The sequence below is a fragment of the Trichosurus vulpecula genome, chromosome 2, assembly GCF_011100635.1.
Source record: "Trichosurus vulpecula isolate mTriVul1 chromosome 2, mTriVul1.pri, whole genome shotgun sequence".
Lineage (NCBI taxonomy): Eukaryota > Metazoa > Chordata > Mammalia > Diprotodontia > Phalangeridae > Trichosurus > Trichosurus vulpecula.
Genome location: NC_050574.1, coordinates 21,873,412 through 21,890,230, shown reverse-complemented (window position 1 = coordinate 21,890,230; position 16,819 = coordinate 21,873,412). Strand labels below are relative to the sequence as shown.

Here is a 16,819-nt window from a genome sequence, read left to right as displayed (position 1 = left end):
GTCAAGAAATATGCTTGAAAATGAGCAAACAATAAAAAAAGAATCTGACCATAAAAATCTACTGTGGTGACAGGGAAGCTCAAGACAAACTCAGAAGACAATGACAAAAACATCTACAAGCAAAACCTCAAAGGAAGATGCAGATTAGACACAAGACTACCAAGAATTCCTAGAAGAGCTAAAGGAAAAGATTTTCAAAATAGCAAAAAAAACCCATTATTTTAAAAATAAAAAAGTGATAGAGGAAAAACTGGGAAAAGAAATGTGAAAAATGCAAGAACATTATGAAAAGTGAATTAATGGCTTGGTTAAAAAAAAGACACCATAAAAATTGAAGAAAATAAGTCCTTAAAAATCAGAATTGGCCAAATGGTAAAAGAGACACACAACCTCTCTAAAGAAAAGAACTCTTTAAAAATCAGAATTGGTCAACTGGAAGCTAATGATTCCATGAGACATCAAAAAACAATAAAACAAATCTAAGGTTGAAAAAATAGAAGAAAATGTGAACTATCTCACAGGAAAAACAACTAACTTGGAAAATAGGTCAAGGAGAAATAATTTAAGAATTATTGGATTTCCTAAAAACCATGACTTTTAAAAAGAGCCTATATATTATATTTCAAGAAATTAACAAGGGAAACATCCCAGATATCATAGAATTAGAAGGCAAAGTAGAAACTGAAAGAATACACTGATCACTTCCTGAAAGAGATCCCAAAATGAAAACTTTCAGGAATACTATAGCCAAATTCCAGATCTCCCAGGCCAAGGAGAAAATACCATAAACAGCTAGGAAAAAAAATAATAATTCAAATACCATGGAACCACAGTCAATATCACACAAGATTTAATATCTACTACTATGAAAGATCAGAGGGTTTGGAATATGATGTTCCAAAAGGCAAAAAAAAAAATGTAAATTTAATTAGAGGACTTTAAGTCATTTCTGATGAAAAGACAAGAGCTGAATAGAAATTTTGACATTCAAACACAAGATTCAAAAGTTGCATAAAAGGTAAACATGAGGGAGAAACCATAAAGGACTTAATAAAGTTAAACTGTTTACATTCCTAAATGAGAAGATGATACATGTAACCCCTAAGAACTTTATTATCATTAGTGAAGTTAAGAGTCTACTTAAACAGAGGGCATGGGTGTGAGTCTATAGTGTCGGGATGATTTCCAAAGAAAAATGGAAGGGTGAGAAAGAGGGATATACTGGGAGAAAAGGGAAGGGAAAAGAAGAATGGGGAAAATTATCTCATATAAAAAAGACACACAAGGAATTTTTATAATGGAAGAGAAACTGGTGGAGAGTGAACAACTCTTGAACCCCACTCTCATCTGAACTGGTTCAAAGAGGGAAATATATATAGTATGTGTCTTGTCATCAGAAGAATACTTGTGGTGAAATTGGCCAAAGGCATTTTGACATAGGAAATAGCCTCCATGATTATAACTAGAGATATGTGGATGAAAAGTGTAGACAGCCCTATTTTTATGAAATGTTAGTGTGATTCTTAAATTCCTCAAAGTAATCTCAGTTTTCCCACTTTAGCCAGTCCTGCATTTTATATGGCAAGAATTTCTCTGCTAACTCAAATATTTCCTTATCTTATGCTCTAGTCTGAATGAGAGATAACCCCCAATAAAATCTGGGGCATAAAAGCAACTGCTATCAACAACTCAAGAATGGAAATAAACATACAAATAAGAGATGGATATAAATGTTTTGTCCTGTATAATTTCCTTTCTCCTTCCCAGTTGTCTCTCAGATCCTTCTTGGTCCTAGTATTTTTCCATTGTTCTACAGAAAGCATTATTTTCTTTTCTTCAGATAAATTGTTCTTTTATTTTATTGTATAAAATCAACATGCACTAATATTTTCCCCAGTTCAACAATTACTAAGCATCTATGTAACATGCAAGACGCTGTACTAGATACTGAGAAAACTAGCCTAAAAAGTGAATGTCACATTAATATTCTAGTTTGGCCCTCCAAAAAAGATTTAAATCATTTCACATATTAACCAAAGACCTTATTACCCTACAGAATATCTGTTAATGTTTAATGATCAATGTCTTCATGTTTTCCAGATGTTCTAGTACCTCTCTCATGACAGCAGCAATGTTTCCAATATTTCATCGCTTCTCCATTACTGGGATTTTTGTTCTTCATTCCCCTTATGTGTACCATGTTACTTAAACTCTCATCTTCACTCTTTCTAATACAGGTTTTATGTATACATTTTTGCAGAGGTCTTTTTTTAATGTTTTATTGGTTAGTGTGCGTATGTATGTATGTGTGTGTTGTCTCTTTATCACCAATTATAGCCATCAGCTTTTTTTAAATTATTGTGTCCTTTTGAAGTAATGTGGCATAATGGCTATAGAGTGAGCCTTAAAGTTAAGAATACCTTGGTTCAAGTCCTGAAACATACTGGCTGTGTGACCCTAGGCAATTCACTTAACCTCAGGCAACTCTCTAAGACTATAAAGTTACATAACGGTTTCTAATGTGTGTTGGTAGAGGGAGTTTTCTTTTTTTTTTACCCAGCTCTGATGGAATCCTACCTCCAAACCTCACACTACCACACACACTCCTCCCCACCAAATCAAAGGATTCTTTAGAATGTCCTAGTTGAGGTAACATTTGTAGGTTCTCATTGTTTCCGCTGTGTCATTACTGGAGAGGCAGATCCCTCTAGATTACTTTTCTTGAAATTCAATACATGTTAAAGGTGTGAAATCTCTTATGATGGTTTAACAACCATCAAAAACTTTCCCTGAAGTATTTCCTATTTCCTTTGCAATGAGGCATCCAAGATGCCAAATCTGTGATAAATCTAACAAAGACTGAACACAAATGTATAGATTAAAAGGGGGAGGGAGGGAGAAAGCACACATTTCTGCTATGGAAATTGTAAGAACTCATCTCTGGTGGTTAAAGGTTTTTATCACAAAGAGTCGAGAAGTTTAAAAGCTAGAGAAGGACAAGTTTTCTACAGTTAAATTTAGCAATTGCTTTGGAAAGATCAGAGTGGTACGGCTTGTTCCTTAGCTCAGCCTGGCCCTTGCCCTTGGCCCTACACTCAGACATCCTGAAGGACTTCAAGGAGAAAAGCAGTGACTGCTTTCTAATTGGCTTAATGTGTTCTCCAGCAGCTCCATCTGTTCCAGGAGGGAATTGTGACTTTACCAGGTTTTGTCTCTGAACTTCCTAAAAATGTCAAGAAATGTCCTGAGCAGCAATTACAGTTGCTAACGGAAATAGTTTGAACCATGCCATTTTTTGCTGCATCAGCTTTTCCTGCCAGTGTAGCCAAGGGCTGTAAATGGAATGAGAGATGGCCCCTCATTCCCAATCCAAATAGCAACAGGAGGGCACATATGCACTTGAGCTACAAATAAACGTGTTTTAAAATAGCAGATGGTATTTGACGATCACTCATTCCCTCATTCATTTACCTGCCAAGACCAAGATTTTCCTCATTCTCTGGCAATAAAGACATTGCTAAGACATGAATTAGATCAGTTTAGGTCATTTGTGATGGCATCAGCTATTTGATAGGAGGCAGGGGTCCATGCCTTGGCAAACAAAACAAAGCAAGTAATTTTCGACTCTCCAATTCTGTATGCATTTACTGTTGCTGATCCAGTGAACAGTTCCATCAGCACATTTTTTTCAAAAGCACTTAAAAAATAAAACAACACAACTGAATGAGGTGTTAAACATTTTTGTAACTAATAATAAACATTCCTTTAATAAAGATGTAGAGTCTGTCATGTGTATTCCAAATAAGCAGTAGGACAGAGGGAAATGGGGAAAAAGACTTTAGAAAAATGTTGTGAATTGTTATTTTTCACATAATGCTCCGTGGATGGAAAAAAAAAGTCTCATTACATTAGTGTGAAATTCAAATTCATGTCTGTGGAGAAATCAAATTTTCCTCAGAGCCTTTCTGCCATATTTCCACAAAGATATACTGTGGTTACAGCATTTTGTGCCTGGACTGATAGGAAATGGAACACAGCCAGGAAAACCCTTGGAGCTTTCTCACGTGCTTCTCAAGGCTGCTGCATTAGGGTTTGATCATTCTGAATACTCTATTTCTCCATTAAAACAGGTGATCTAATTGCTAATTGTGTATAACTCACCTAAAGTCCACTACAGATCACTTAAATCCCTCTGGGTCACTACAGCAACAACTAAGGTTCAATATCCCCATGAAATAAACTGATCTCTCGCAGAGAGTTCTGGGATGGGATTCATTTGTGATACTGCTCACTGCCGCCTTGAAAATTATGTAGATGCTAAGCCTTGGGGGAGAGGGAGAAGGGGAGCTGAGCTACCCCCGTTGGCTCATGATTTCTCAGGGCCCAGAGGTTCCATTAACATCTCTCGGCGGGTGATTCCCAGATCTATTTGTTTAGTTTGAACTTCTCTCCTGATCTATACTTCCATACCTATACTATCTACACCATAAAAATACTATATACATACTATATATATATATACACTATAAAATAACTATAAAAAATAAAATGATAAAAATATTATGCATACTATAAAAATAAGGATATGTGCATACTATGAAAATTAAAGGCAATATCACAAAAAGGGAGAAACTTTCAGGCACTGTCTTTTGTAGAAGGTGGCTGCACTATTGCTCTCAAAATCAGCACGTCCAAATGGTGCTGTCGCCATTCAGTGATTCAGTTGTGTCTGACCTTAGCACTCCAGGTCTTTCTATCCCCTACTCTCTCTGTCTTTCCAAGTTCATGTTCATTATCTCCATGATACTATCTAACCATCTTATCTTCTGCCATTCCCTTTTCCTTTTGCCTTCAATCTTTCCCAGTTAATCCTATCTTCTCATTATTCGACCAAAGTATTTAAGCTTCAGCTTCAATATTTGACCTTTCAGTGAATAGCCTGAATTCATTTCTTTAAGTAGTGACTGACTTAATCTCCTTGCTGTCCAACAGACGATCAAAAGTCTTCTCCAGTACCACAATTCAAAAGCGTTGATTCTGCGGCACTCAGCTTACCTTATAGTCCAACTCTCATAGCCATAAATTGCTACTGGAAAAAAATATAGCTTTGACTATATGGACCTTTGTTGGCAAGGTGGTGTCTCTGTTTTTCAATATGCTCTCCAGCTTTGCCATAGCTTTACTTCCAAGGAACAAGTATCTTTTAATTTCATGGCTGCAGTTGCTGTCTGCAGTGATCTTTGAGCCCAAGAATATAAAATCTGACACTGCTGCCATTTCTTCTCCTGTTTGCCAGGAAGTGATGGGACCAGTTGCCAAGATCTTAGTTGTTTTTTTATGTTAAGCTTCAAGCCAGCTTTTACACTCTCCTCTTTCACCCTCATCAAAAGGCTTCTTAATTCCTCTTCACTTTCTGCCATCAGAGTGGTATCATCTGCACATCTGAGATTGTTGATATTTCTCCTGGCAACTTTAATTGTGGCTTTTGATTCATCCAGTCTGGCATTTTGCATAATGTACCCTGCATATAAGTTAAATAAATAAGGCGACAATATACACAGCCTTGTCGTACTCCTTTGCCAATCTTAAACCGGTTGCTCCCTGTTTAGTTCTAACTGTTGCTTCTTGGCCCGAATACAGGTTCCTCAGGAGACAAGTAAGATGATCTGGTAGAACTTGCTACATTTTGTTGCGATCCTCACAGGCAAATACTTTAGTGTAGTCAATGAAGCAGAAATATATGTTTTTCTGGAGTTCCCTTGCTTTCTCCAATTGGCAGTTTGGTTTCTAGTCCCTCTGCCTCTTTGAAAACATGTTCAAAGCAGAACTTAATCTCCTCCACCACCAAAATCTTCCCCTCTTCTGAACTTTCCTATTACTATCCATACTACTCTCCTCCCAGTCACCCAGGCTTAAAACGTCAATGTTATTCTCTACTGTTGCCAAGTACTGTCAACTTTACCTCAGTCCTATCTCATATATCCCTTTCCTCCACTTACGTAGCTGCCACCTTAGTGCAGGTTCTCACATTATTGCCACAGCCTTTTGGTCAGTCTCCCAGCCTCGAGTCTCTCTCCACTCCAGTCTAGCTACTAAACTACTATTAAAGCTATCAAAGTGATTTTCCTTGAAGCACAAATCTGACCATGTCACCTGGCTACTTAATAAATTCCAGTAGTTCCCAGGAGCTATAGCTCTTATTTATTTACTTTTGTAGAATTGGTACATATTATCTCATTATTATTATTATTCTCATTATCTGTTGCTTTCATGAAAAACAGCACAGTGAAGTGATCACAGTATTGCTTGGGAGTCAGTCGTCAACGAATGGCTCTAGCACTTAGATCTAGGTGATTTGGGGAAGGTCATTTGACCTCTCTGTATCTAGTTTCCTCATCTGTAAAATGATGACCTCCATAACCTCATAGGTCCCAGCCCGTTCTAAATGTATGATCCTAAAAGTTCTGCACAGCATATATTTAAAATAACATAGAGAGCACTATAAAAATTAAAGGTGATACCACAAAAAGGGAGAAACTTCCAGGCAATGCCGTTTATAGAAGGGTAGGTTGCATTATTTAGGTGCTGAAGGTGAAGTGTCCAGTGTACCAAAGCAAACTATATGAATAAATTTTTAATGAAATTTAAGAGGTCAATAAAAATTAATTTTTGAGAATTTGGCAATTCCCATTAAACCCTTTAGGGTCGGGAATCATTGTGTGATTGAGGATTTCTTTTAAATGTCCCAGGTCTGCTAATAATTGACTTATCCAAGAGTGACTCGTGCGTAACCACCTATTCCCTCCCTTTGTTTCATTTCTTTTCTTGGGAGAAAGAGGAGTAGAGAGGAAGACATTTCTACAAACTCATTCCATCTTTTCTCCTTACATGAACCTTCCAGGGAGGAGGTGGGAGAGGACTCAGGGCCGGAAGTGGAGCATACCTTGAGCATAAAATGGACAGATTTAGTCCTGTTTTTTCTGAGTTTTAGCTGTATGTTGACTGACATAATAATATTCAAAAGAAAGCTGATTCTGTAAGTTAATTTAGTGGCTAAGAACACTGAAATTAAGTTCATAGAAAACAGAGTGTACAAAGCTCTGTGGAATTTGCCAATGTACTAGAAGCAAAAGGTCCATTCAGCTGGTGAAATTTAGGATTCTTGCGGGAAAGCCTTGGGTGCTTTGAGATAGGTTATGATAGGGCCCATTAAAGAGCGCTACTTGAAGTGTTGCTGGATCAATATGATGAATATGAAACTCTGTTTCAACAACACAACTTTTCACTTTCACTCAATTATATACCTTTACTCTAGTGCCCTTTGTTCTTTAGAGTTAATTTCCCAAAAGCCTGCAAGAAAATTTCTTGTGGCTATGAGTTTTAAAAATCTGTTTTTTTAAAGTTTCCTTTTCCCTTCTGTCAACATATTCTGATAATTTTGTTAGTAAGTGTATTCATATCAGTATTTGGACCACAGTGGGTCATAGTTTTATAATAATAATAATAAAACTCATATTTCTATAGCACTTGAAGGTATATAAATCATCTATCACAACTATACTTTATGATACATTGTATAAATATTATTAAAATCCCCATTTTACTGTAGGGGAGGATTGGGCAGGTGTACTTCCCACAGATCTGGGCAAGTACTTGAGCCCCTTCTGGTGAGATATTTCTATATTTCTTTTGCCCCTTTGCTAGAGGAAACGCATAACTAGGATCCTATCACCTAGAATGAGCCTAACTACTGGGAAGTGCTCCAGTTAAATCCCCAGAGACAAAACATACAGATGAAGAAACTGAGGCTGAGATGTTAAGTGGTCAGATAGCAGAATGAAGAATGAAAAAGCATTTATAAAGCTCTGTGTGCCAAGCACCACACTAAGCCCTACAGATACAAAAAAAAAGCTGAGATACAAACCCAGATCTCCCTCAGGCTTTTACCCCCATGCCATGAAGCCTCTAGGGAACAGCTGGAGAAGAGCTGATGTTAACTATTTGATGTTAGTATGTAAAATGTTAGACTACTTGTCTTATTGGAGTAGGTGTTTTACATATATATACACATATATACATATATGCTTATATATATGCACATATGTGTGTGCTTTTTTGGGTCTGTAATTAACTGCCTAGTAGAAGTTTCCTGCCTTTTTGTCATTGTGTTGGTGCAGGATTTTCATGTCCCTGATGAACTCTGTGTCTCTATCAAGAGTTTGCTCACTGATTCTTTTTTCAGCATGTTAAATGGTTTTTCCTACATTTTGAGACATTGGAAGTCTTATAGAATTCTTACGGACCTACAGAACCTCCCGTTTTAGTTCAATAAAACAATGGGATTTCCTTTTTTTTTCATTTTACTATTTTTGGATGAGATAGCATGACTTTCGTCACTAATTTGTATATGTTTAAAGTGTTCCATATGATAATGTAGGAGGTCCTTGGCCATATACTCACTCCATGGTCCCCACTTATGGATGCCATCCTCCAATCAACATTAGTGAGACAGGATCCACATGCTTTGAGGAGAGATCATGCAGAATGGTGCCAGTATCAGTGGACATCAGAAGTATGAAAACACACCAGATGACAGCAAATAGAGGATGAGACATGGAGTCCAAGAAGAAAACATGGATTTGAGTTCCACGTGCCTTCTATTTGTGTGATTTTGGACAGGCTCTTTGGCCTCTCTGAGTCCCCTATAAATGGGGATAACAGTAGCACCTACCTCACAGGGTTGTTGTAAGTAGCAAATTAGATAATATATGTAAAGTGCTTTGCAAACCTTAATGCAATATAGAAATGTGAGCTATTCAAGTTACTTGTACATTGAACCTTTTGTTGCCTGATAGGTAGAAAGAAGAAGGCCCCCAGCAAGCAGGGCAGATTCCTGTGAGAATTTTTGTGCTTTATGTGCATAAGAACTGATTCTGCTCATGCTTGGAGAAGGTGTCCCTAACTTCTATGCCATCATGCACATGGGTGTGCTCCTTTGGCAGGAAAGTAGAAGGCCAAAAGTAGAGATCCAGAGGCACCTTTAGCTGGGAAGGAGAAAGTGAGAGAAATATTGGAGTGCAATCTTGGAAGCTGAACTAGATGCAAGTAGTAGTCACAGGGTGGCTTTTGAAGGGACAACCAAGGAGGATACTAGAGTTGACTGGGAGTATTTTCTATAGTGATGATGTATCTTGTGGAGAGTCTATGGGAGTTTCCCATGTTAGTGCAACTGTGTAAAGAATCATAAAATTCAGCTCTATCAGTAACCTTAGTTCATCTAGTCCCACCCCCTCATTGTAAATGTGAGGACACTGAAGTCCAAATAGGGGAGGAGACTTGCCCAAGGCCAGCAAGGTGTCAAGGACCAGAGCTGAGATTTGAACCTGGCCCTTTGACTCCAAATCCATCCCATTCTCTCTCAACTACAACATGCCATCTTTCTCCAGTAAGCCAACCAGCTCCTTAAATGGAATATAGGGTAACAGCGGGGAGGAGGAAAAGCGATTCTTCATTAAGTAGACAAAGCAACCAGAAGAGTGGTGATGACGGAGGTCAACAAAGGCCACCATCAAAGCTAAATGTCTGAAAGGAACAAGTGAAGATGCGGGAGAACAGACAAAAACATCCCCACCATGAGGTATGGTGTGAGTGAATGAGGGGTAGGTCAGGCCACAAGAGACCTATCAAGTGTTAACATCTTGACAAGTCAGAGGAAGTGAAAGGATTCCTGAGACCAGTCTTGCTTTACACTTTAAATTCAGCAGCAGGAAGGTGTTTTGTCCAGGAGGTATCTAGAATCCACTGAGAATCAGACCAATGGTACGGGGTTGTTCTTCCAACACCTTTTCCTTAGCAAGTGTTTTCTAAATGTCCATTATGTTCCTGGAATTGCTACCATCCCTGACCATAAGGATTTATAACTTATCAGGGAGGTGGGGAAAGTATATATATAAAATGTATGTATGTATATAATGTATGTATGTATATGAAACATTTTGCTTTTGAGACTGAAACATAGGACTTATGACTTGCTTTAGAAGTGATTACACCTGTGTGTGAATGAAGAACTGTAACAGATACAGAGTTTCAAAGAAATGAATGAAATAACATTACAAATGTGAGAGCAAGGAAATGATAAATCATAGGAAAGCAGTGATGGTTGTAGTAGGAAGATGATATTGGTACCACCTATGTCACAAGAGGTTATGAGAAGAATGATGTGTGAGCCTCCTATGGTCTGAGTACTAATACCAGTTACCAAATTAAGTGTTATTGGAATAAGCTGAGATGAGGAAAAACAAAACAGATTTTTTAAAAATCCCTTGAGGTTTGAGTTCTTGCCACAGATCTGCCACCACAAGACCTTGGGCAGGTCACACTCCCTGGGCCTCAGTTTCCTCAAATGTAAAGTTTGACTGTTGGGCTATATGATCTCCAAGGTTCCTTCTAGCTCTAAAATCGTATGCAGACATTCTGATTAAACTCCTGTAGTACACGAAGCACATAGATTTGTAGCCTCTAGTTAGAGATGTTTCTTTGAGGAATCCGTGACCTCCTCAATGGGGTGCAGAACCTATCTCTCCACGTCTTCTCATCTGGTGGTACTGAAATCCTCACGGGCATCTGCCTCACTTGTTCTAAATCTCAATGAGGTTGTGCTGAAACCTCTGGAGCATGTACGTTGTCCATTACTGATCTCTCAGTCTTGCTTCATGACTGGCCCACCTCCTTTTTCCAGTTTTCATCTATCTATCGGATGAGATGCTTTATGCTGCTTGCTTTTCCTGTGCAATTCTTTGTTCATGTTTCAGCCTATTCAGTCATGTCGTGTGTCTCCTCATTGACCTTCGAGTGATCTGCAACATGAATTCTAAGGGGGTGGTGTTGTTCTAAATCTGCATCTTTGCTTGGTAGGGAGAGGCTTTTCCCCCATATAGGCTGGCCACTTGATGACAAATCCCTTGGTCATGGCAATACTTTCTTTGCTGTAATCTCTCCCACATGCAAATCTCCTTGCTTTTCCATGGGAAGCTGGGTATAAACTTTTAGGAACTTTGCATTTTGAGCCTTGCATTGGCAATTTTATGGTAGAACAGATATTCATTCTACATAATTTTTGTAGGGGACATGTATCTGCAAAAATGACCAGAAATTCTAATTTTTAAGACAAATTGACTAGTCAGGTGGTGTTTCTGGTGAAATTTTTTTTTTACTATCAGTTATTAATCTATAGAAAGCCAACGTGGGTTATAGGATAAGAATCTGCCATCATTATCTGTTCCTTCACCTCCAGCCCACTTTTCTATACTTCTTTCCCATGACAAAACTTGAGAAAGAGATCCAAATTTAGCATTTTTCAATAAAGCTATAACCTTGGCTTTACATGCACAGTGCTTACTACTTGAGATATCTTGATGCTTTTAGGAAGAAATTTGCAGGAAGCTCCAAAAGCTGAGAACTCCATGTCTGATCAGAATGAGCCGAACAGAGCTACTGACTTTCTTTGTTAGGAATCATACAAACTCATCGGGTCTTAGCTTTTAGCTTGCCCTTGATCTTGTGTGTGGCTCCAGACACTCATTAACTGCATGCGCCTTTGTTCCTGTTCATGTCCTCACTAAAGAAAAGACCACTTAGGCTATTCCAACAAAATGGTCATGGGGCTGTGTTGGAGACCTTTGGCTTGGAATCTCCCGCTGCTGAGTCTGCACTTCCTTTGTTTAGACAAGAGCAAGATGGGGAAGCACTGAAGCCCAATCCATCAGCATCCTCAAACCATATATTATGGCTCAAGTTCTAGCATATTTAATCCTATGTTGAAAGGACAGAAATGACCAGGATGGCTATTCAGCAAAAATCTTTAAAATTCTGCTGCAGTCGATCAGTATATACATATAGTATACAAACAGTATATACATATAGACTGCTACATTTGGATTTTTTTCCTATTATCTTCACAGGTGACTAACAGATTATTAAAGAGATATATGATTGTGAATTTATCAAATATTTTATGGTCAAGTTTTATTGTCATGGTAAGGACATAGTAACAAAATAAGTTGTCTCCTTTGCCTTAAATCGTCAGTAATGGGGGAATAATCCTTTCAGCCAAATGATCAAGCCTTTTACTAGCAAGGGTGCAGGTGCCTGACCTTGCTATAAATGAATATTTCAGAGAAGAGAGTTGGAATTTGAAAGAATGGGTCTGATTTCCGGTCAACACAAGACATCAGACCAGCCATTCCAGGCTGCTCTGAGGAGCCGCTCAGTCATTCCATTTGTATTTATAAATGTTTTCTCATTTTAATTGTCACTGCTTTCCCATTTTGGAATTGAGAGGCTCAGAGATGCTGTTAAGCATGATATCATTTTGTTAAGAGGCAAATAATTGCTTCTGAGCAGCTTAATAATATGAAAGCACTGACTGTACGGCAGTGGGGAATGGTGTTAAACATGCAGACAGGAAAACCATTAACCTCTGCGGCAAATGTGGGGTTCCTTTTCATAACGAGAACGCTATCGACATAGTAGTGTTTTGACACAGGCGCGCAGTGGGAAGGGGCCGGGAGTTGTCAGTCTCTGCCGCGTGCGTGATCAGCCTGGCAATGGGGCAGAGGGAGGGGGGCGGGGAGGGGGAGGACTGGCTCTGCACTGCACCAAACTGCAGCACTCCCAGCTAGAACAAAGGCTGGCGAGGAAAACATGGCTGCAACAGGCAATCTGTGCCGACCGGGGCTGGGGGAGCTTTCTCTGGGCGCGCGGCTCGGCCATGTTTTGTTGTTGTTGGGGTTTTTTTTTTTCCTTCTCATTTCATGTAATATTAATTCTCAGCCGCAGGGGTCCAGAGAGATCTGAAACAAGAGCAATCGTTATTGAAACTAATTGTATAGATGTGAGATTTGCAGGCTTGCCTAAGAAATAAATGGAAGGTGATATTAGCTTAAAAGCAAAATCATTCCGAGAGAGCAAGCGCAGGGCAGGGGCAGAGGTAAATGGGTGTCTTTACTTATCATTGTTGGGAAAAGGTAGAGTTTATAAATTTATTATAAGAGATAACTGAGAAGTAAAACTAAATCCAAATCTATCTGAAAGGTGAAGTCAACGACAGATTGGAAGAATCCTTCATTTTTCAGTTTTCTGGTGAGAACAAGATGGTTTCTGACAGAAAATATATAAAAGCCACATGCTAGACTGGCTTTGTTTTTCCCATTCCTGGTTGGAAAATTAACTCTCTAGCACAGTCTTTGTGCTGATTCACTCTCCTACTGGTAACAAAAAGAGCCAGCTTGGTGTAGTAGACTGTGTGCTAGATTTGGAGTCAGGGAAACCTGGGTTTGAATCCCCCCTCAGACAATCAATCAGTAGACATTTATTAAGCACCTACTATGTACCTTTGCTTTGCCAATTACTGGGGATAGGAAAGGAGGTATGACAGCCCCTGTTCTCAAGGACCTTATAACCTAATGGACACTTATTTGTCATAAACCCTGGACAAGTCGCTGATATGGCCCTGTCCATATCTTGTTATGTATAATTGTTTGTATGTTGTCTCCCCCTATTAGAATGTGAACTCCTTGAGGGCACGGACTATTTTTGCCATTGGAGGATGTGTTGGCTGGGGAGAGCCTTGTGGCAGGCACGACCTACTGCAATAATCCCAGCCTGAGGTTAGGCTTTGTCAAAAGATTGGCTCCCCAGATGATGGCTTTAAGGGCTGGGCTCAAAGCACAAACGGTGGTCTGGGGGTGGGGCTGCCACTCCCAAGGATCCTGCGCCCCTCGGCTTGTTGATAGCAGTTGGTCAGCAATTGTTGCTGGTCATACGGAGAAGGTGGGCCCCCTCTCCACAAGGATTCTTCCCCTTAAAGATGGCTGTGGGGCTGGGCTGGATGCAAGGCTGGGGGACTGGGGGGCACAGCTATTTCCAAAGCTCTTGGATCCAGGGTCCTGGGTTTTCCCCTTCAGGTCTGAGGGGAGATTGTGGTTTGACTGGACTGACACCTGCTACCTCCTGTCTTAGCATCTTAGAGCTTTCTGTTTTTCAGACATCTCTAACTGGATGCCCAGTAGACATCTTTAAAGCAGTATGTCCAAAGTGGCATTCTCTATCTTACTCTCAAAGCCCCCATCTTCCCCATTACAATAGAGTGTCAGCATCCTCTGCTGGCTCACAGCCTAGAAGGCATCCTTGACTCCTCTTTCTCTCTCTGTCTCTTTGTCTCTGTCTCTCTGTCTCTGTCTCTCTCCTCTGTCTCTGTCTGTCTGTCTGTCTATCTGTCTCTCTCTCTCTCTCTCTCTCTCTCACTCTCTCTCTCTCTCTCTCTCTCTCTCTCTCTCACACACACACACACACACACACACACACACACACACACACACCCCTAATCTGTTGCCAAGGACTGATTTCACCCTTGCAACATCTCCTGAATATGCCCCTTTCTCTCTTCTGACCCTCATCACATCATGCCTGAATTATTACAATAGCCTGAAGGTGGGTCAGCCTGCCTCAAGTCTCTACTCACTCCAATCCATCCTCCATGCAGCCACTAGGCTGATTTCCTAAAGCGCAGCTCCCACCATGTCACACCATCATTCAATAAACTCCAGTGGCCCCCTAACACCTCCAGAATCAAGTGAAAAATTCTCTGCTTAGCATTCAAATTCCTTCATGACCTAGCCCCTCCTACCTTTCCAGTGCTCTTACACTGTATTCCCTGACATGTACTCCCGATCGAAGGGCACTGGCCTTATGGCTCTTTCATGAACAAGATCCTCTCTCTCTCTAAGCACCAGGCATTTTCTTTGGCTGTGACCTATGCCTGAAATGCTCTCCCTCTTCATCTTCATTTACAGACCTCCCTGGCTTTCTTTAAGTTCCAACTAAAATCTCATCTCCTTGGGGCAGCTAGGTGGTGCAGTGAGTAGAGCACTGGCCCTAGAGTCAGGAGGACCTGAGTTCAAATCAGACCTCAGACACTTGACATGCTTTACTAGCTGTGTGACCTTGGGCAAATCGCTTAACCCCAATTGCCCTGCCTTCACCTTCAAAAAAAGTCTCATCTTCTACAAGAAGCTTTTCCCAATCCCATTTAATTTTGGTGCTTTCCCTCTTTTAATTATTTCCTATTTATCCTGGATATGGCTTCTTTGTATACATTTATTTGCTTGTCATTTTCCCCCATTAGACTGTGAGCTCCTTGAAGACAGGGACTGTCTTTTGCCTCTCTTTGTATCCCTAGTGCTTAGCACAGTGCCTGGAACATAGTAGGCACTTAATAAATGCTTACTGATTGATTGATTGATCTGAAATGCTTGAACATTCCAGTCCTGTCTTTGCTTCCTATCCATAATTTCTATCAGCTGCTCCCATTTTTTGTCCCCTGGGCCATCCTGGCTCTGACATTGTCTAGCAGCGTAACCCTGGGCAAGTCCCTCAACCTCATGGAACCACAGAAAGGGCTACCCAGTGAGGACAATGATTATCACTACCATTTATACAGTACTTCTTCATCATAACGAGATAGGCACTGCAAGTATTATCAGCACCATTTTACAAAGAGATGAGAAAACAACGAAATATCTACTGTCTTTCTCCCAATCTCAGGATTATGTAAAAATAAAAAGCACATTGTAAACCTTAAAGCACTATAGAAATAATTGATATTATTATGTGAACTAGTATGGGCACGCCTAACAGCAGTGTAAGATCTGGTATCCACAGTTTTAAAATGTATTATCATGAAAGACTCCACAGAAAAATGAAAGAAGTAAGGAAGTTAATGAAGCTCCTCTTTCTCAAAGTTCTTTCTAATCCAGCACATTTATTAAGCACTTACTATATGCAAGGCCCTGTGCTAGATAGCAGGGATATGATGAAAACTGGCAAAATTCACACCTTCAAGGAACTTAGAACATAGAACATAAATAATGATTAAGAGCATAGCAGATGCCAAACAAAATGGCCTGAGAGGCTGAAAGCAGAGGAGCTCAGGGAAGAGGTCAAATACCTGTCAGGGGCAGCTTGATTATTCCAAGTACACAATACAAGTCACCTGCGGTTTGGAGAAAGATCTGTTCCAAAAAAAAAAAGTCCGTAGATCACTGGTCTGAAGAAGATAAAAATCCCCCATTGCAGCCCCAACCAAATTACATATTAGAAATGGCCCAAAGAAGCCAGGCTTATGACCAAGCTGGAAGACATATTAGCATACTCATGAATGAAGGACTTTTTTTGATCCTTTAATGAGGGAAAATTGGTCGTTCTTAATCCTTTACTACTCTGGCATCTAGTTTCAGAAACTTCTTAGTGGTGTGACCTTGGGCAAGTCACTTCACCTCTGTCTGCCTCAGTTTCCTCCTCTGTAAAATGGGACAATAATAGTGCCTACTTCCCAGGGTTGCTGTGAATATAAAATGATCTATTTGTAAAATGCTTTGTAAACCTTAAAGTACTATGTAACTCTAGCTATCATTGTTATTATCATCAATACTATTATTATAGTGTTGACTGGAGCTCTGAGAGAAGCAACGGTCACAATGCAAAAGGACCACCTTGAAGCCCAGATGGCCGGGGTTAAGTGCCACTTCTGACATATTGTCTGTAGCAAGTCAATTAACCTCTCCACGTCCCCAAGCAACTCTCTAAGGCTGAAGCTGTCACTCTGCATTGGTGGAGGGACTTTCTTCATCCAGGAGTTCCCATACCAATGAAATTAACAAGGATTTTTTAAAAAGAAAGAAAGAAATGTGAACATACTTCTGAGGGTCAAATTCGATATTGTCTACTACATGTAGATGCTAATGCCTTTAATAAATGAGTT

General features: G+C 39.8%; 1 protein-coding gene across 5 annotated transcripts in view; it reads left to right on the top strand.

Moving 5' to 3' along the window:
* Positions 1-16,819, top strand: part of CAMTA1 (calmodulin binding transcription activator 1) — a 134,739-nt gene that overhangs the window by 80,203 nt on the left and 37,717 nt on the right. The window lies entirely within an intron of this gene.